Source organism: Triturus cristatus, chromosome 3_1 (genome assembly GCF_964204655.1).
Source record: "Triturus cristatus chromosome 3_1, aTriCri1.1, whole genome shotgun sequence".
NCBI classification, from domain to species: Eukaryota; Metazoa; Chordata; class Amphibia; order Caudata; family Salamandridae; genus Triturus; species Triturus cristatus.
Window position 1 is genome coordinate 726,846,401 of NC_140583.1, and position 21,554 is coordinate 726,867,954.

The 21,554-nt window shown below is 46.4% G+C and overlaps 1 protein-coding gene across 1 annotated transcript in view; it reads left to right on the plus strand.

Moving 5' to 3' along the window:
• The first annotated feature begins 10,687 nt into the window (after nt 1-10,687).
• The window catches only part of EPS8L2 (EPS8 signaling adaptor L2), a 353,890-nt gene continuing 343,023 nt past the window's right edge, over nt 10,688-21,554 (plus strand). Inside the window, exon 1 of the mRNA XM_085644863.1 lies at nt 10,688-11,220. The gene's annotated coding sequence lies outside the window, so the exon portion shown is untranslated. The remainder of the gene's footprint in view (nt 11,221-21,554) is intronic.

Consider the following 21,554-nt stretch of genomic DNA (forward strand, 5'->3'; position numbering starts at 1 on the left):
TTATCCCCACCCTTTTCTTGAGGCTTGGTGGTATCTTTCTTTTGGTCACCACCCTGATTTTTAGGCCTAATCCTGGTCCTGACCCATTCATCTGCCCTCTTTCCCAATTCTTGGGGAGAGGTCAAATCTGAGTCTACCAGGTGTTGATGGAGAAGCTGGTTCTGACAATTACTAAGGATCTGCTCCCTCATAATCAAGTTGTACAATCCTGTATAGTCCTGCACCTTGCTGCCAGTTAACCAACCTTCCAAAGCCTTAGTGGCACAATCCACAAAATCAGACCAGTCCTGTGTCTGTGTCTTCTGGGTGTCTCTGAACAACAACCTATATTGCTCAGTGGTTAAGCCAAACCCATCTATCAGAGCACTCTTCAGGACTTTGTAATTGTTAGCATCCTCATCACTGACTGTGAGGAGCTTGTCTCTACCTTTGTCAGAAAAGGAGAGCCACAAGATAGCTGCCCACTGACTCTGGGGTACCTGCTGTACTTTGCAGGCCCTCTCCAAAGCAGTCATCCACTTGTGGATGTCATCCCCATTCTGATATGGGGGGACTATCTTGCTTAGGTTTTTATGGTCATAAGACCTATCCCTATCTCTAGGAATGTTGCTGCCACCAGTGGGTTCTGACCCACACAAATTTTGCTCTTAGCCAGAGCAAGCTTCTCCTTGGCAAGGGCAAGTTCTTCCCTCTGAATCCTCAGATTAGCTTCCCTCATTCTGGCTTCATGCTCCTTTCTCTCAGGGGAAGTCATTCCCCTGTGAAAGGAAGCATTAGAGATGCTAGAGACATGGGAGTGGATGGATTCCCTTGAAGGGGATCTGTCTCTCCTGCTTCTCTGGTTAAGCCCACTTGGGGGTCTGTATGGGGGGACCCCATGCAAACTCCCATGTAAACTTAGGTTAGCCTGGCTAAGTCTTCCTACTTGGCCCTGGCTGTCTACCTCTTCATCTGAAGCCCCATCTGACTCCTCTGTGGTGGGGAGACCCTTATCTACAGCTATGGCACCATACTTGGCAGCTCTTTCAGCATCATAGGCCTCCAGAAGCTCCACTAGCTGTCTAAGGGTAGGGTTGGAACCCTGTTTTAATCTCCTGGAGGTACACAGTTGTCTCATCTCCTGGAAAGTGGATGCATCATATCTAGAGGGAATCTGTCTAGGATTCTCCTCTCCTGAGGGAGTATCAGTGTGATCTCCATTCAGGGACATGATTCTAGTGAGGGTGTGGTGTGTGCACCTACCTACACTAGTTGTATCTACTAAACCTCTCTAGTAGTTGTAGTCAGGGTGTGTTATTCCCTTCAACCTACAACCACTAAGTCCAGTAGGACTTCAGTATTATAATCTATGTTATATGTACCTAAACAATATCTGTGTGATCTTTCAATTTAGTATCTCAAGATTACAATGGTATTACAACAGCAAGCTCAGATCCCACCGCTGCCACCAATGTGAGAAGTTGGCCTTATGTATGATGTCACTAGTTCTAGTGTACACCTTATATCAGTCCAAATACCCTTATGGTGATTGGTTGTAAAGTCAACCTTATAGACCAGCTATCCTAGTGGTAGCATGAACAAGAGCAGTCTTAGGCTAAACTCTGAATGGCATGTGAAGCCAGCTGTGATACCATATATAATCCCTTGAATACCAAATGAAAGGACACCACAACAGATATATATAAAATAAGGTGTATTTATTCTAGTCAAACCCTCAGCACTCTTTATGAAATTAGAGGTAAGTACAACACAGTCTTATTTAAGCATACATTAAGTCACACAGGTAAGTAATACAGTTAGGCCCTAGGGGCCACGCAAACCATATACTAAGTAAGTAGTATAAGGACCACTGTCACGGAAATAGGATAGGCCTAGGCCTAGGGAATCGCTGGGGCTACACTACACTAGCAACAGTTAGGAAGTGGGAGGCCCACGGGATTTAGGTGCAGAGTGGAAATACTCACGCGTAATGCGTAAAAGTCGATAGAAATAGTAGTTGTTAGAAATTAACAGTTTAAGGACACTTCTGAAGCAGCTAGAGAGTCGAGACTCGGAAACTAGACCCTAGGATAGTCACTACCCTTATGAGCACCGAAGTACCCAAGTTACCTAGCCCACAGGCTGCGGGTGCATAGGTGTGAACTTGCGTCGGGTTTCGTCGTGGACTTCTATGGATGCCTGAAGGAAAGTTGCTGACAGGCAGTCAGTGAAGAGTGTCCGGTGGATCCCAAGGCTGGGATTAAGAAGAGAGGAGACCTGCAAACAGAAGGGACAGAGTCAAGGTCACTAGCCAGTGACCACATGGAACCAGGAAGGAACCAGGCGATGTTGTGAAGATTGCAGGTGAAGGTGAAGCTTGTCGCTGCAGCCACGAGGACCAGGGAACGTCGAGGACAACCAGGACCAGGAGGGGAGCTGTCCCACGAAGGCTCTTGCTGTCGGCGGCGTCGAAGTTGGACTAGGACTCACCAAGCCTTGGCAAGCGGAACCCACGAAGAACGGAGGACTTGCTTCTGGTGCAGACCAGGAAGGTCTGGGGTGCTTCTCTTTTGCAAGGAAGCGGGAGCCAGTCTAGAGGAGCCAAACCAGCAGTGAAGATTTCTGGATGCGTCGTCACAAAGGCCACTAGCCAACGGGCAAGCAACCGGACAGACGCGGCAAGCAGGAAAATGCAGAAGGGCCCACGCAGGACTCGCGGAGTGTGGGGGGCTGATCTTTGGTGCAGATGGTGCTTGGGGTTGGGGCTTCTCAATCCCCGGTGCACAACTTCGAGGGTGCCTCAGAAGCTGCGCTTGAAGATACTAGTCACTTTTCCCAGGTAGCCGGTCCCACGTCTCTTGTCGCCTCCACGGATCTCAGCTCGGCTGTGGATGTGGATCAGGGTCGGAGAAGTCTGGAAGTCAAGGCTCTGGTCGGGCTCTGCAGTCGGTCCCTCGTAGAACTTCAGCAAAGCAAAGGGTAGTCTCTTGATGGTGCCTGTTTGCACAGGATAGCCACTCCTTGGCCACAAGGGAGATTCTTCAGTCTTCTTCTTTCGTCGAATGTCGAAGGTCCAGAGTTTCTGTTCAAGTTGCAGGTTCAGGATAATCTAATCTCCTGGGGCCCAGCTACCACTCTTATACTAATCTGGGGGGCTGGGTTACCTGCTAGGTCACACCTTATGGGTGGGACCTGGGAGGGGGGTGGTTACACCCCCTTCCCTTTGTCCAGTTTCGCGCCAGGACTGGGGCTGGAGTGCCCCAGCACCGGTTTGAACTGGACTATGCATGGGACACCTTGTGTGCCCCAGGCATGTCTCATTCCTTTCAGTCCTCGCCTGCCCCAATACACTAAAGTCTGTCTGGGGAGGTGCTAGCACCTCCCCAAGCAGGAAACCTATTGTCCAAGCCTCCCTTGCCGGGATCACTCCCAGCAGCAGGAGGTCAGACTTGTGTCTGTGGCAGCGCATCCATTTTGTGATGCTGAGGCTTTGGTTAGAGTTAAACAGCAAAGTAGGATTTTAACATGTCTCTCCCTCTAGAAGGGAGGAATAATATCCTCATCACCAGAAATGGTATGGGGGTATTATTCCAAAGTGTTAGACACCTTACACGACATGTTTTGATAAAGCCAAACCATAGTTACCATAACCGTTTAAGATTATAAGGCACTTTAAGAGTATATGGTAGGCTATATCATAGAACAGCTATAAGGACATGGTTCCGAAAGCTGCAGACAGGCTCAGCTCATGCTAGAGCACCATCTCACATGTTACCAAGCACTCTGCCTCCAGGATTGTTAAGGCCTGCCATAGGAGTGACTGATAGGTACACATGTGTCTATATATAAGGGTAGATATAGGCATACTATATCTAAGCAAGGGGTGATTACACGACCTTGCCCCAGCTGAGTGATCAGCCAGTTGTGTCTGATTGGAAGGCCAGACCAGGGGTGGCATAATACATGCTGCAGCCCCTGGGAGGCCTAGGGTGCGTGCTCCTATGCCCTGGGTACCTAGGGTACACTGTACAGGGTCCAATAAGGTGATCCTTACCAATTGGGAATGTACCTAGGGTAGGTACATGGAGTCCATTTTAAAGAGAGAGCAGACAGCCTGAGACCCTGAATGGCAGGATCTCAGGCCAACTAAGTCGAAAAACCAGCTAGACACTAGGCAAAACGTTGGGGGTAACCATAGTCAGATATCCACCTTCCTACACCAAGATCTCCACATTGCTCACTAGCATGTCTGGCTGCTACCCAGGGACCCAGCGACTTTTGTAGCTCCTCTTTTCTGGGGAGGCCTCTGATTTGGACTTTGAGGTTTTTACAAATAGCTTAAAACTCCTTTACGTTGTAGGTTTATTTATTTATTTTGAAAGCTTTACATAGCACGAACATGACCACTGAGGGTATCAGAGCGCTTTACAGATTATGCATCACGAAGGGTATAAGCAAACAAAATGTTTCCAACCTTTTCTCCTCAAAGGCTACTTCTAGGGATGCAACTGATCATGCTATTGACTCAGGCATGATGCAATAGAAAGTGCAAGTTTCCATCAAATGGCAAGATCAAAAATAGACCAAAAAAAGAAACAGTATGTAATGGTCTGTGATATGGTAGTAGTGTACACCAATCACTGTAGGACATGTGTAAACGCAAGTCCTATTCTCACCGCTGACAACCAATGTTAGAAATGAGGGCCTCTAGTTGGCAGGTTGTTACCCAGTCCAAGTAGGGACCCTTATTCCTAGTTAAGATAAGGGAGATACACTACTGAAATAACCCCTGCTCACCCCATTGGTACCTTGGCACGAGCAGTCAGGCTTATCTCAGAGGCAGTGTGTGAAGCATTTGCACATAACCAAAGGTAATATAGTGAAAACGGGGAACAGCATTACAATGCGGTTTTTACCACGCGCAGCTTTTACATCGCATGCGTTACAACGCATGCGATGTTACAACGCAATCCCATTACAATGCAAGTCTTTACATCGACTTGCGCTAGATGGCGTGCTAACATTACAAATAGTGTAGTTTACTATCCCAACACCTTCCCTACTGTTACGTGGACTGGAGTTGGAATAGTAAATTACACTTTTCTAATGTTAGCACGCCATCTAGTGCAAGTCGATGTAAAGACTTGCGTTGTAATGGTATAGCGTTGTAACATCGCATGCGTTGTACCGCATGCGATGTAACTGCACGCGTTGTAATAACACGCGTTGTAATGTCATACATCCTAGAGAAAACACTGCAAAAGAACACCACACTAGTTTAGAAAAATATCCAATATTTATCTTTGTAAAACAAGACCAAAACGATAAAAATCCAACATACAATAATCAAAACATGCACCTTGCAAGAATAACCTTAAAAATGCAGTTCCTTGAAGTCAGTAGCTCCGTCCGGTGCTACTGCGGTGCTGAAAACAGCAAAATCCAACAGTTTTGGTCGACCGTGTTGGTCCAAACTGACCTCGGTGTCAGACAACTTGTAAACAGTACCTTTTGTTCCGGCCGACCGCGGCGTTGTGGGCTAGCGGTCGTCGAGGCTGTGGCATGATGCAGAGCAGTGCATCGTGTGGTGCCCTCAGATCGTGGTGCGGGCAGTGACTCGGTGGTGGTTGTCCAGTGGAATCGGTGCGACCAGGGCATGAGTACAAAGCGAGCTGGTGCTCATCGCGGCGCTGATGCCACAGTGCAAGCAGTGGCATCCGTCAAAGATCAGTGGTTGATAGGGCTGGCATCGGTGGGCTGCGGCTGCGGTGTGGGATGGGGAGGTGCTTTGTGTAGCTTACGAGCGGTGACAACAGACCACTGTGCAGACCACGGCGGCTATGTCAGCTGGCAACAGCGTTGTCGGTGAGATCAGGGCAGCGGAGTGAGGCAAGGCGGTGCGGAGTGTCGTGCCCATAGGTCACTGTGCAAGCAGCGGCTCAGTGGTGTCGGCAGTCGTCGGTGAGACCAAAGTTGCGGTGAAAAGTGCGACGGTGCCCTCTGCAGTGTCTTCAGGTCACGGAACCACCGGCAGTCTTGGTTACGGTATCGGGTTGCGGTTTCCCTCTGTGGCAACTGAGACCTGTGGTCCCAGAAGTGGTACCCAGAGGAAGGTGAAGTCTTTGCTGTTCCTGAGACTTCTTGAACAGGGGACAAGCTCTACCTCAAGCCCTTAGAGAAACTCAAACAAATAAGTTGCAGAAAGTTCAGTCCAGTCCTTTCTCTGCCTAAGACAGAAGCAGCCACTGCAGGCTACCACAGCAAAGTGGTAGTTCCTCCTCACAGCTTCTCCATCTCTTCTTCGTTGCAGGTTTCTGAGTCCAAAAGAGTGCTAAACTTCTGGGGTCAGGCCCCAATATGTATACCACATTTCCCTTTGTTCTCTTGTGACAAAGAGTGTCTGTGCTTAGTCCAAACCAGTTCTGTCCTCTCTGGCCCAGCTTCCTGGCAGGAGGTGGAAACAGCATTGTGAAGACAGACCAGGCCTATTCAGGTGCAAGGTAATTTCCACCCACTACTCTAAATGCAGCCCAGGTCTATTCAGCCCAGCCTGACTCATCCATTAAAGGCAGGACACACTGCAACCACCAGTGGCTGTCTACGGTGAATGCACATCCCCAGCCCCTGTCACTCAAAAGCCAGACAATCAATCCACAACCCAGCAGAGACACAGAGGATGGTTAAGCAAGAAAATACCCACTTCCTAAAGGTGGTATTTTCAAACACACAACATAACAAGCATTTGCAATGCAATAGGTCTCGCATTTATAAGAGTTTGAGCTATTGGCATTGTAATATTACAATGCCTTTTATTTATGTTTTGGTTTTAAAACAAATAAAAGGCATTGTCATTTACAATGTCAGTAGCATAAACTTGCATAAAAGCAGTGTGTGGAGTGCAGCAGTGTGTGGCGTGCAGCAGTGTGCGGCGTGCAGCAGTGTGCGGCATGCAGCAGTGTGTGGCGTGCAGCAGTGTGAGGCGTGCAGCAGTGTGAGGCGTGCAGCAGTGTGCGGCATGCAGCAGTGTGTGGCGTGCAGCAGTGTGTGGCGTGCAGCAGTTTTTGGCGTGCAGCAGTGTGCGGCGTGCATCAGTGTGTGGCGTGCAGCAGTGTTTCGTGTAGCAGTGTGAGGCATGCAGCACTGTGTGGAGTGCAGCGGCGTGCAGCAGTGTGCGTCGTGCAGCAGTGTGCGTCGTGCAGCAGTGTGCGACGTGCAGCAGTGTGCTGCGTGCAGCAGTGTGCTGCATGCAGCAGTGTCGTGCAGCATTCAGCAGTGAGTAATCCAGCAGTGTGCAGCAGTAGGTGGTGTGCAGCAGTGTGCGGTGTGCAGCAGTGTGTGCCGTGCAGCAGTGTGTGGCATGCAGCAGTGTTTCGTGTAGCATTGTGCGGTGTGCGGTAGTGTGCGGCATGCATCAGTGTGCGGCGTGCAGCAGTGTGTGGCGTGCAGCAGTGTGTGGCATGCAGCAGTGTGTGGCGTGGTTTGTAAACAACAAGAAAAGCGGACATCAAAGGAAGGGTGGGAGGGAACGAGCATATGGGGTGTGAGTTATAACGGAAGTTAATTGTTGTAAGAGGGGATGCAGGAAGTGAGGCCGAGCACGCGCTGGCGAAAGCAGTCTGCTGCTTTCAAGTCCGATGCCAGATGCTAGCTTCGCGCTTGAATGCCTCTCATGCACTGGCCATAAACCGCATTCCTAAGGTCTTGTGCCCCTTACTAAATCTCTCTGAATGCGTGAGGCGGCACACGCGCAGGAAGTAGCTGGTGGCAAATGGAATGCGCGTGGTTGTGCGCGTAACCGCCACCCGATCCGCCTGGGAAGCCTTTGGGAGCATTTTCTGAAGCCCCTACATAAGTCTCGCTGAGCGATCGCTTACGCGATAGCCAGGCGAGACCTAAAAATCATATTTACTAAAAGATGTATTTTTACATTCTAAGTTCAGGCATACCAAACTCCATTTCTCTATCTTGTCCCAATGGGAAGTTATACTTGTAAGATGTTACAAAATATCTCCCATTCTATCCTATGGGACAGATGCCTTTCAATAGTGAAAAACAAAATATATTGTATTTCACTATCAGGACATGCCACACACACCAGTGCATGTCCTACCTTTCACATACATGGCACCCTCCCCATAGGGGTACCTTGGGCCTACCTTAGGGGTTACTTAGATGTAAAACGGGTTAGGGCTTGGTAAGTGGGTGCACTTGTCAAATTGACATGGCAGTAAAAACTGTGTGCAGACACTACAGTGGCAGGTCTGAGATACCTTTACTGGGCTACTTCTGTGGGTGGCACAATCAGTGCTGCAGGCCCACTAGTAGCGTTAGATTTACAGGCCATGGCACTCTCTGTGCACCTTAATAGGGACATACCAGTAAATCAAATATGTCAATCACGGAAACACCAATCCATAACATAATTTGCAGTGGAAGCACTTGCACTTTAACACTGAACAGCAGTGAGAAAGTGTGCAGAGACACTAAACCAGCAACAAAAACCAGGAGGTCAGAAAGCAAAAAGACAGGTGAAACACGCCATAAGAGGCCAGGTCTAACACTTCCAATATGCTTGAATTTGTGGGCAGGTACCTCAGTTAAGCATAGGGTGACCAGACGTCTCGGTTTTTGGGACAAAGGTCAGATCATCCTGCAAAGCAGAAGTGAAAGTTATGCTCCCCTTTCACAGACTCCTCTGAAATGTAAAATAATGTATTGGTTTCAGCCAGGCAGCAAAGGAGGAGGTTGACATCTGCTCCCGGTAGAGAGATGGAGTGGGGAGGAGGGTGTAGGGGGTGTAGGGTGGAGATCCTTCCATTGCTATGGGTGTGTAAAGGTAGCTATGCAAATGTGTGTGTGTACATCTCTCTATATATATACATACATGTATATATACATATATATATATATATACACACATGCTGGACCTTGATCATGATGTTTGGGTGCCATTTTTTTACAATAATTTATACACAAACTGATGCTCAGAACATAACAATAAAGAAAGGAATAATTGCCAAATCCAGAATAACAAAAACAGTGGCGGCTATTTTACAGTGTAGTTTGTTCATATACAAAATGTATCTTGAAACAAATTGCTATATAATTCAGCACAAATTATACACTAGTGCCGAATATAAATCAACAAAATGTATTAAGTAAAATTTCAGTGTTTCAAAGTCGAAACTTTACACGAACATTAATCATTGCAAATATGTAAAGTATGAATGAATACCTGCCTCATATATCAATTAAGTCCAAATAGGCAAACATACTCATTGTCCTGCTATCTCTAAATAAAATGATAACCATGAACAAACAGTATATATTTGGTTGCCCAATCCCAGAAGTGGCAATCATTTTAAATGCACATGAAAACACATATATTTTTGTGTCTATAAACCAAATCATATACACTTCTACAATGGCTCAAGAATCTGCTACGTCATGCATATAAGCAAACAAAATTGTACAATGATGATGCGACTACACACAATAACCACATAAAGCCTAAGTGGGCAAATAGCCTTTGTATCCTTGTTTTTGACTTCCTGTTTCTATCTTCCAAAGTAAAGTCCTGAAAACACAAAAAGAACAAAAGTCACTTAAACATAAAAAATCACCATATCTCAGCAGAAGAAATTCTGATTAGACATATACATGCAGTTCATCATCCAAATGCATAACCCTTGATTACATAGAGTCTAGGCTCAGTTTATATTTTGCTTCTAATCTGCGAAGATTTTCTTCTCTATTTTTACCTGACGCTGCCGGCCGCCTCATTGCACTTCTTGTCTGGCTTGGAAGTTGATGGGCCTCAAAGCACAGGCTCCCCAACCAATCCAGATGCTGCTCTCTAGCATTAGAGCAGAGCCAGGATTGGTCTATGGGGCCTCGTTTGCCACTCAGACAATGCCTGGGAGCCTGTGACTTTTCTCCAACCTAGCTATGCAACACAGCTGGGTTGGAGAAGCATAAGTGCGCATGTCTGTTTGGCCGGCTTAAGACGGCCGGCCATACTGACATGTGCACTTAGTGCACACTAATCCTCCTATCTGTCATGCCCGGCCCCGCCCTATACTCATTGCCTGGCTCAGAGAGCGGTAACTAAAATGATAATAGCATTGCGTTATGATCATTTTGTTTATCATTTGCTGGCTCTGGGCAATTACAGAGGAGCCGCCCTTGGTCGATATGTCATCACTGTATCCCTTCTGTTTGAACAGATTACACATGTCCTCAGTGGTTTCTGTATAAGCTCTTTCAGTACTACAGATACGCCTGGCTCTAAGGTATTTGCAATAAGGTATGCTCTTTTTTCAGGTTTCATCATGGTAATTGTGTGCATCCAAGATGCCGTTACCTGCTGTAGGTTTCCTATACAAAGTGGTTGTACGTTTGCCTTTTTCAACAACTAATTTCACGTCAAAAAATTCAGTCTGTCTAGCAAATTAAAATCATTCTCATTCAACTCATTTACAAATTTCTGTACTTGTTCCGAATCACCTTTTCAGATTATAAATAAATCATCAATAATGCATAGAAAGACGATTCTGCTGTACATACTCAATATATAAATGGCTAAGTGCAATGCGTAACAGCACTGCAAAAGTTGATGTTTATAGCGCTATGACAGCAAGCACAGGATGAGTGTTAATCTTGTCAGTACAATGCGCCTTTGTAAAGGGGTGAAAGGGAGGCGCCGACCGGGAACAACCCCGTGGAGGAGTCCAAGAAGCAGCACATGGTTCTTTGGGTCCGATGCAAAGGGTGACGACCACAACAAGGCCAGCCCTCGCTGCCGTGGGACCCGTGACGCTCCACGGAGCCGGCCCGGCTGGCGAGGCTCGCCTCCATTATACAGTAACCTGTTGCTCTGGCTCCAGCCCCGCCCCCTGGCCTCCGCTCTGCCTTTTCTCCCCCAGGCTCCTCTCCTGCGCACCAGTGCGGGAGGACGGCTGTGCACCTGTTGTCACTCCCTCTCCCTGACCGAAGGGCCGGGGCGCCGCGGCTTGGTATCGCAGCATCCGCCAGGAGGAGGTATCCTGACCTCGGAGCAGCTCCCTGTATTCGCGACACTTGTATCCCGGGCACTACGATCTCGGACACTGCTCCCTGCTGAGGCTCGACCGGTGGGAGCGTCCTGGAGGTTAGGCTGGAATGACCGCGGAGGTTTAACCGGAAAGGACATCTGAAACAGGAGAGCGAGACGGACGGGCCAGGAGACGCTTCGCTGAACCGGTAAGTTCTCTGGCGTGCCTGTCTTTCTGCATTTACCAAACCTGGCACTAATGTGGTGAGATGGAGGGACCTCGCGGCGCCACAATTTATACCGTCGACAGCAGGGAATGGACCTCCAGGGAGAAAGTGTGCGCGAAATCGAGGAAATGTGTCTAGTTTCTCCGTCTAGTGAACCAGGCAGTGTAAAAGAGAAATACAGTCGCGAACAAGAGGAGAAAAGAACAGAGTCGACAGCTTCTGTGTTGGTTGTGAAAATTAAATTTGTGGGGGACGGGGTTAAATAGAGCCAACTGTCTGTGATGATGATGTGTTTAATATAGAGAGCAAGGAGGCACATGTTATGCAGTTGGGTTAAAGAGGAAGAAAAATAACGAAAGATAAAAACGTAGAGTAAACGATCTAAAGAAACTTTGAAAAAAGAAAGCAAGAGGTAAAGTATGATGGAAGCTACTAGGAAGTAAGAACGAGAGCCAAAAGAAAGACACCCTGGCAGTTGTCATAAGTGGCAGTGAAGTGCATGGACAGGAGACAATAAATCAGTGTGTGCTTCGAGAGAGGGAGGGCGAAAGACACCCTGTGTGCTCTGATTGAACATTGACCCTGCTGAAATAACACTGCTGGTAAAAGGTCAGTTTCACCTGGTTGTCCGCTGAGGGGAAGGCTTGGCCTGTTCCGAGGTGGCAGATTCTTGGCAAGGGAACATTCCTGGCATGGGGAAAAATCATTAACGCCTTCTCATTGAAGATATTTGTAGAATGTGTGTTTACAATCTGTGTTTGACGCTCTGGGGCCGCCTCCCATCGGTTTCCAGAGTACACAGACCTAGCCACTGGCCCGGTGGGCGGCTGCAGGGGAGGTGTGCGGTAGCACAGGAGGTGTGCGGTCCCCAGGCCCAGAGTGCGGCTGCAGGGAAGGTGTGCGGTTGCACAGGAGGTGTGATGTGCTGTTCTAGGCCCGAGGTACGGCTGCAGAGGAGGTGTGCGGTTGCACGGGGGGTGTGCGGTCCCCATGCCCGGAGTGCGGCTGCTGGGGAGGTGTGCGGCTGCAGGGGAGGTGTGTGGTTGCACAGGAGGTGTGCGGTCCCCAGGCCCAGAGTGCGGCTGCAGGGGATGTGTGCGGTTGCACAGGGGGTGTGATGTGCTGTTCTAGGCCCGAGGTACGGCTGCAGGGAGGTGTGCGGTTGCAGGGGGGTGTGCGGTCCCCAGGCCCGGAGTGCGGCTGCAGGGGAGTTGTGCGGTTGCACAGGAGGTGTGATGTGCTCTCCACAAGCCAGGAGTACGGCGCAGGGGAGGTGTGCGGTTGCACGGGAGGTGTGCTATGCTGTCCCCAGGCCCGGAGTGCAACTGCAGATCCAGAGTGTTCTCTGAGGCCCAGTCCGTGCCGGCAGGCCCACTGACTGGCCTCTGAGGTCTGGGTTTCATGTCCGCCCCCCCCCCCACCCAGCTACCTTAGATGTCACCAGTATTGTTCAAGCTTTTGGCGCACGTGCTTCATAGCGTGGTTTGTGGTGCTTTTGACACACTCTTCTGCACTCCTGTCTTTAGGCATTCATTGAGGCAGTCGGTTTGGCATCCCACGCCACGAGTGACAACAGTCTTGACCTCCTAGCCAACCGGACTCAAATAGGTCACAGCCGCCTTCTTTTGGAGGGCAGTACGCCAGCCGCCATCCTGTTTTCAAACATTAAGTTGCCCTCCACAATGGTCATGGTTGGTGCCGTCTATTCCAAAGGCACCGAACTTTAGAACCAGAGAAGCAATGTTTACAACTATGGCAGGCTGAAATACATGCAATTTGCATGCAGTATTCGAAGACCCTTATCAAGGGTGCGGAAAGTGATACCATAAGTCCCAGATGCAAAACACACCAAACAGAATTGACTGAAATGTCCCACGTGACATGGGGCATCTTGAGAGCTACCAAATGGCTCGGAAATGGGAGCGACCAACTCTAAATAAGTTCCAGATCTCCCCCATCCGCTCCAAGTGAAGCAGCGAAATACTTTATCCTTACACCTGTACCTGTTGTCGATATAGGCGCCTTACCTGTTCCAGTAAGCGAGTGCACTCTAGTCTTTTATACTTTTGATGTATGTATTTTAACTAATGCTACTGTGGCGTTGCAGTATAACATAAAAGGCACAGAAACAAGGAGCAGCAAGTACAGCATTATATGTAGCTAGCGCCGAAAGTACCTGAAGCACCTCCAAGCGCTTGGTCGACAGGTGGGAATAGATAGATAACATAGGAGGTGTAAATTGTCCATTGTCTTCAGGAATGAGGTGGGGGTGATGTGGCAGGCTGGGAGAACAGGTAAAACAGTTTTAATGCAGTCTTGCAAACCAAGGGCGTGCATGGAAACTGTCTGCGTTTACTCTGGCAACAGCTCGAGAACAACTCTGAAATCATCGTGACACCCAAGGGAGTGGTTCACCCTCACTTCCTGAAGGAATTTATTCGTGCAAGTCGAACCCAGGTTGTCTTTTGTCAATTTCCATGTTACTTGTTTCCCCCTCACGATTGCCCTTTACATCACGTTAACTGTGTTCCTATATCGCGCCCGCGGCAGCTCTCCCGTGGACACGCATTGGCATCGGTGGTGCTGTGGCTTACTGCAGGCATGCAGAAGCCTTTGCCTCTGGGTTACCAACCCATATGTAATACAACCTGCTTTCAATTCGTCCGCAGCTGCTGAGTTGACGGGAGTCAGTGTGAGGTGAGTTACTGGCCTCAAGCCAAAGACCCGAAGGTGGCTCTTCACTCCATAGAAAATCAGCCCATCGTTTCCTAGGGGAGAGGATGTGGCGTAAGGGTTAGGGCGGTTGACCCCCGAAGCTGGGGATCGAGTCTCGGCAGTGACGCTCAACATCCTGTGATTCTGGGCAAATCATGTAATCTCCCGTGCTGAACAAAAAATGAATGTGACCATCTGCAACAGGTGCTCGTGTAAATCGCTCTGTACCTTCAGGTCTAGTTCGCGAAATATAAAATTAAAACAAAAGATGCAGTTTTTGTGCATCCCAGTTGAGAAGCCCAGGATATGAATGGGCATTGTGTCTGAACTGTCTGCTCATCCCAGTTTGCAGGTCGTTTGCACTCAAGTTGACATTAAACATAACCTTTCTAAGCCAATCATTCACAAATGTTGGGGTTCTGTGCTGTGCAAGAAAACCGACCCAGTAAGTATGAATGATTCGTGACACAAGAAAAGGCAGACGTAGTAAGCATTGTCATGTTGAAATGGGCAGACAGGAATTTGCCTTTTGTCTGTGCTTAGTGCAGCACAAGGACAAGACAAACCGCCCGAACCAGGACATGACAAGAGACATCTAGTGTGAACGTGAATCAGACAGGAGGTATGTGGTGGCGGAAGTCTCAGCTACCAGATGGGTTGGACTGGGAGCAAAAATAGACCCGGGCACCCTGAAAAAAATGGCCCACATTTGCGAATTGCACCTTTTCACAAAACACTGCTTCCGTGTTTTAAGTATGCTAAAAAGAAGGAGGGGGTTTCTCTAAACGAGGCATGTTTTCTTAGCTTCTGTGAGATTTCAAGAAATGCCAATGTTGCCAGGACTCTTTGTGCACAGATTAGTTCACAATGGTGAACCACACCTGAATATTAGTGAGGCCCCTCCTGCTCAGGCCCCGCCCCTGCTCCATCTGAATACATGAATGGGCTGTCCCTGTGACAGACCGGGAATGACTCCTCCGCCTGGTTGGTATAAGGGAGGTAATAGAGAGGCCCATATTCCTCCGCAAAGGCCACTCAGGACCCCACTGGGCCGTTGGGGGCATCTGAACAGCACAAGCACAGCCTAAATCGGCCACCATTGCCCAAGTGCCTGCCTTACCAGTCCGACTCTGCCTACCAGGGCCTCTTTGTTCCAGTTTCGAGGCAAGACATTCCACGGCTCTGACCCTGGAAGTGAAATGGTCCTCTTGACTCCATTGCATGAAATGGGGTCTACTGGCTAAGCTTTTCATCTCGCCTTCTCACTCGCTTTAGCATACACACCCTCTCCCACTGCCCTTTTCAAACACTTGAAAAAAGTCATTCATTTTGTACCTCACATGCTCTATATATAAATTACCAATTTTAGCTGCACATTCCCAGGTGCCTGAATCTGAAATTGGGCGCAAGAGGTTTTTGTGTCTGATTTCAGATCTCGAGTCAGCCGGTAATTTCACTAGGATCAATTGATTTTTCTGGTTTAAATTTCACCAAATAATACCTGGCATCATTTGTTTAAGATAGAATGGCCTCAATTCAGAATTTCACAGCTAGAAATGAGGGCGTACATGCAGTTTCTCCCTATTGAAAACTAAGTTACGGGAAACAGCAAATACCACGACCGCCAAACAACGCACTGCCTTTGCAACGCAAGCAGAACAAACGAATGCGTCTGAATCATGCATTCCATTTACAAAGCAAGTCGTTACAATGACATGCGTTAGGTAACGTGGCATTGAACTTTTAAGTCCAATGCTTTCCCTATTTTTGTGGGGACAGGAGTTGGGATAGTAAATTATACTATTCCAAAGTCCCCTTAAGGCAAGTCGTTGAAACGACTTAGATTTTAAATGGAATGCGTGGTTCAGACGCATTCTTTGTTTCGCCCATGTTGTTGAGGAACACGTGGTAAAGGAAAGCATGGTTGTGTCATACAACTCTAAGTTACACCCCAATATCAATCAATCACAGATGCCAGAGCGCAGTATGATTACTCTATTTGATGTTTATGCATTTTAACATCCTTTATGGAATGCAGAGATTGGTTTGGCCAATCAGAGGACTTAGAACAATGGCATGTACTACTGGATTTCTCACTCAAAATATATTATTTTAGGTACAGAGGGTCCCTATGTACGTCCCCACTTGTGGATTTGGCAATGAGACGGAAGGAACTTAAGGAAATGTTGAACCAAGTCATGTAATTTATTATATTCTATTCAGTAAAGTGTTGTATGTTGCTGCTGCTAAAAATATAACCCTGTATGTGCAACGAATAAAATCAATAAAATGTTATCCCAAAAAAATATATATATTATTTTGATTGTATCACCAGGGACATCTTAAGGATTTTGGGGACCCTGGGCTAAACAGCTTTCGGGGGCCCCTGTTCGGAACAGCTTTGAATTTATGATCCAGTTCCAGCTCTTTCATGCCCTCTTTGACCAGGTCACTGACAGTGCACAGGTGCACTCATCCAAATTCTAAATGTGTTTACATCTAGTATTCAGCGATAGTGATGTGTATTTTCAATATTGTAATGCAGCAGTTCACTAATAGTACTGCAAATAATTTCTGTGACCTCTCCCATTTCTCATATGCGAGGCCCTGTTTTGATCTAAAAAAACTTTTATATGGATGATGAATGAAACAAGCACATTTCTTTGCAAAATGTCTGTAATAGACTCTTCCATGTCATCCTCATTTAAAATAAAATAAAGGAAAACTGTATTTAAAGCAATCTGTTTAGGAATTATTCAAAGTCGTTAGAGCAAGAGGTTCTGCTCTATCAGGGGACCCCTTGAAAGGCTGGGGCCCCTTGAAAGGCTGGGGTCCTGAGTCAGAGACCACTTTGCCCATGCCTTAAAACGTCTCCGTGTATCACGGAAATACGAAGGCAGAATATTGAAGGGGCAGAATGTCGCTACAAGAATATCGAGGGGCAAAATATCGAAGAGGTAAGTGCACAGAGGGGGTAAGGATTTGCAGTTCTTAATTCCACATATGCATACCATGAAGAGATATATATATCACCAAGGTATGTATATGTGGAGTTACACATAGAAAATATATGCAAACTTAACTGTCAATATTTTGTCCCTTGATATTATTGACACAATATTCACGGTCCATTATTTTTACGTGAATGAATTTACGTTACCATTTGTCGAGGGTTTATAGTTCTAAATTCAAGATACAAAAAATGTATTGAATCAGGTTCAGTTGACATGGTGTCATAAAGGCAGATTGTTACTGACGCTAGATGATATCCGTTTGAACAGTTAAGGCCCATACACAAAGGGAAATCTGTACATAAATGTTAGTTTAAACATAAGGTTGCTGTACCTTTTCAGTTTTTTTTACACCTTCCAGAAATCCACATAGAGATTCCTGCTTGAATGCATTTACTAGTGTAGATTTATCCACCATGAGTAAGGAGGTATCTCCAGTAGTGAATCACACTCCAGGGATGAGTAGTGGGCTTTCTAAGGCATGGTTTGCCATACAAGTTTGAGAACATCCAAAAACATCTAAGTTTGGGGGCATTCTCAAACTCGTCGTAGACCGCTGTCAGCCCTGGAAATGGGCAGAGGTTTACTCCAGTCAAGGGCTGGAGTAACTCACCTTCCGGAATGGAAAGGAGAACGGATCCTACATGCTGGTGGAGTGGGGTTATGGCTTTCCACATGAAGCAAAATGTTTTCCCTGCAGAAAAAAAAATTGCATTTGCTCAAGAGTCTTCATTCTTCCTGGGCTGAGATCTCTTCTATGGAAAACTGTACAGATCTTGGGAATATATGACTTTTCAGAAGTATGTCTGGAAAAGTGCACCTAGTGAATCCCATACTTTTACATTTTCTGTTTGTGAATGAGGCCATTATCGTATATAAAGAGGGTTTCAGAGCAAAGCAACACGTTTTGCATGGGTGCTCAGTAACCTTCTTACAATGCAACAAAATGTTCATCTACATAGGGGCTGATGTTTGACAAGGAACTCTTTTCCTTTGACCTCAAGAGCTATCTCCATCTATATAGCAGAGGAATAGGGTTGCCTTTCACCCCATCATTTGCAAATTTGGCAATGATTATTGAGATTAGACTCTAGCAATGTCCCCATTGCTGTTCTAATATTCTTTTTAAACTAAGCACATGGCTCAGATTCATTGATGATTTATTTATTATTTAGAAAGGGTGTGAACCATTCATGCGTGTGCAATTGAAATACCAGTTAGGTAATCTGTTTATCATGTACAAAATTGGCGAAGCAAAAATGTACCTTCGTTTCAAGCATGGAGAGCAAAACTGTGTAAAGTCAAAGAACTAGAGAGGCGTTATGCACTAAGAATAGGATCTCTTAGGAAATTTGAGAAACGTTGGGGACCTATAGGAAGTTAATAAAAAAGATATGGGTAATAGTATTGCTTTTTGAGCAACCGTACAACCTATGGCCCTTTTGTTGTTTCGAAACACATGCTGAAAAAGTTGATTGATATATGTATTTGTGATTAGTTGTTTAGTTCTATCTCATATTGAATATACACTCATGTCACTTTATACTTGTATACTGTGGAATAAGGAACTGTGCAATATCCGGCTATATATAGAATCTGTGCTTTTTAAGTATATTAAAAGTCTATTGTTTATAGAAGGTTGTATCTAGGTATTCTCGTTGGGTTGCTAAATGTAATCTATATTGAGCATGCATGCACACTGCACTTTATTTTGTTTTTATGCATACGTGTCTATACTATATCATGATCTGAACTCTCAATAAAAAATGTAAAAATAAAAAAAAAATCTGAATATCATGAACACCAGAATCAGGGACTTCTCGTTATACCTCCAGTTCGAGATTAGATTGAGTCAAAGGAGGCTGACCACGGTAATAGCTTGAAAACCAATTGCAGCCATGAGTGCATTTCGTGCTTCCGGTGCGCATCCCCTGAAATTGAAATAGCGTGTCTTCTCCGAGGACCTACTGCAGGGCAAGCAGGATTGCTTGGTTGGTCATGACTTCCAAATCGATTGGAGACCTTGTTTTTTTTAAACAATTGTTAATAATGGCTTTTAGCGGGATGAGAGCAACTCAGGACAATCCCGTATGGGCTTAAATAGCCCTCTATAATTCTTTACTTCTAACTGGAACAGATTGTTAAGAAACACTATTTGGTGTTGACTATCGATCCAGCGTTCACAAATTTACTGAAAAAATGGCAATACAATTGTTGGCGAATTTTGGAGTTGTCATAACTTCAAACCTTCATTGGTCAGACCATTAAAAGTAAAATATAGTGAATGCTGAGGAAACCATACTTTACACTGGCAAGCACTACCACATCTGTCAATGCAGTAAGCCTGAACTGTGATTCTACAGGGTTAGTGAACCAGTGTACAAAAGGTTGCACAGGCTCTTTCTTGGGCTGTAGTGCAGGCACTTAATCGCACTTACAATCACCTCTACATATGTCATATCATCAGGAAACTTAAGAAAGTAATCCAAGAACTCATTTGCACAATCCTTAACACAAATGTAACTAGTAACTGAGCATTTCGAAAGTCACCACGTGAATGATCCAAAGAATCTTACCCTTTGTGGTTCACAACCAATCGAAATGCATAGACACACAGGTCATCAGGAGAAAACCTTGGGATTGATGGATCTGAACTGGATCGTAACATTGAGCTCTGCGTTTGTCGTGACCCAACGGGAAGAGTGCATCTATTCTTGGCACAATAATCACGCCTCGCCAAATGCTACACTCCGTAAGATCAACATGGGATAATTTTGGGTAGAGCATCATAAACTCCATGATGACTCCAACTACAAATATTACATTTGTAATGTAAGTTATTTTCAGCACATGGGGTTGTAAGTATGAGGTTTGGCACTATAGAACAATCAGTCTAGGCCCATTAGAATTTATTACCCTTTCTATTAATAAGGTAACTATATAAGAAGTTGCTTATAAACTGGTAACCCTTCTTAGACATGATTTGGTGCTCTGAGATAGGTGTCTTAATGTAGCAATCATCAAATGAATTATAGAATACATTACAAATATGTAAAGAAAATCACAATTATAAATCCCAATAAGAAGAAAGACAGAGATAACCTGGAATTGACATATGGCTAAATTACGGCATTGCTCTATTAACAGTAAGAGTTTTGAGTTCTTAATGTTACGGGGAGTAGTTAATGGCATTGATTTATGAAAATTAGTTTCAGGTGTTTGATTGGTATATAAACACTGCATGATTTTAGAACAGTTGGAACTTTGAGTAATTCGAATGGTAAAAGTGCTTACTGCTTTTTACTGATGTATGCGGAACTGACATGAAAGAAAAAAGGCACTTACCTGGGAACGGCGGGCCACCTTCTCTCCTTCGTCCTCTTCATTTTCCTTCTTCCTGTCTCCAGTACTGGCAGCAGGAAGCACCAGGAAGCACTCGGGCTCCCCTAAGCCAATCACTACACTGCAATGCTGCATTGTGATTGGTCTGAGTGCCGTAGATCGGCGCTCAAGCCAGGGCCGGACTGGGAACCACAACCGGCCCTGGCAAAGTGCTCGGCCGCCCCCCTCACCCTCTCGCGGGGGGTTGGGGGTGCCACCGAGCTCTTTGCCAGGGCCGGTTTTCGGCCGATTTAGTTACAGGGCAGATCTTGCAGCTATGCTGCAAAAACGGCCCTGTAACAAAAACGGCCCCCGGGGCCCAAAACCGGACCCCACCGGTGCGGCGCACCGGGGGATTGGCCGGTGCCCGCTACGGCCAGTCCGGCCCTGGCTCAAGCGAAGACAGGGAGCCTGTGCATGTTCCCCACCAGGCTATGCATTACCAAGACGGCCGGCCAAACAGTCATGCGCACTAAGAGAGTGGCACCACTCCTCCCCCATGCTCTGGCCAGCCCTGGCCTCATGAAACAGATCACTCCTAAATAAATGTAATATAAAAAAAGAGGGAGAACAGTTCTCCCTCTTTTTTTATATTACATTTATTTAGGAGTGATAATAAAGTGTTAAAGATTTTATAATGCTACCTGACAGTGAGTTTAGTTTATGTCTGATGAGGAATTGTTGTATACTTAAGCTGGCTCACCATACATATAACCTACCATGTGCGCCGCAAAGACTGTTTAACCAAACTACTTAGGACTGCCAAGAAGGGTTAAAAGACCATACTTTTCAATCCCAGGAAAAGGCCTCGTTTGGAGTTTGGTGGAGTGGGATCACTGGCGTGAATCGGTGGTGCTCCCACTCTGCTGTCTTGCAGTGTCCCTTCCCAATATAGAGTGTTGCACAGGAGGCGTCTTGTGGTCTGTCTACCAGTGGTGGCTCCTCCGCTAAGAAGGAAGAGCGTCGCCCCACTGCTCAAAAGGAAAAATAAAATTATATTAATGTATCGCTATTATCATTTTATTTTTCCTATTCCAGTCAGTGGCTCTGTTTCATGAGGCCAGGGCTGGCCAGAGCATGGGCCCCCTATTTTCGTGAAAAACGTTTGAACGGTTAGACTTAACGAAAATAGGGGGTGCCTCTCTCCTCAGACAAACAACCATGGCAGGCAGGTACACTCAACACCAGGGTTGTGGGTGATCACACTTG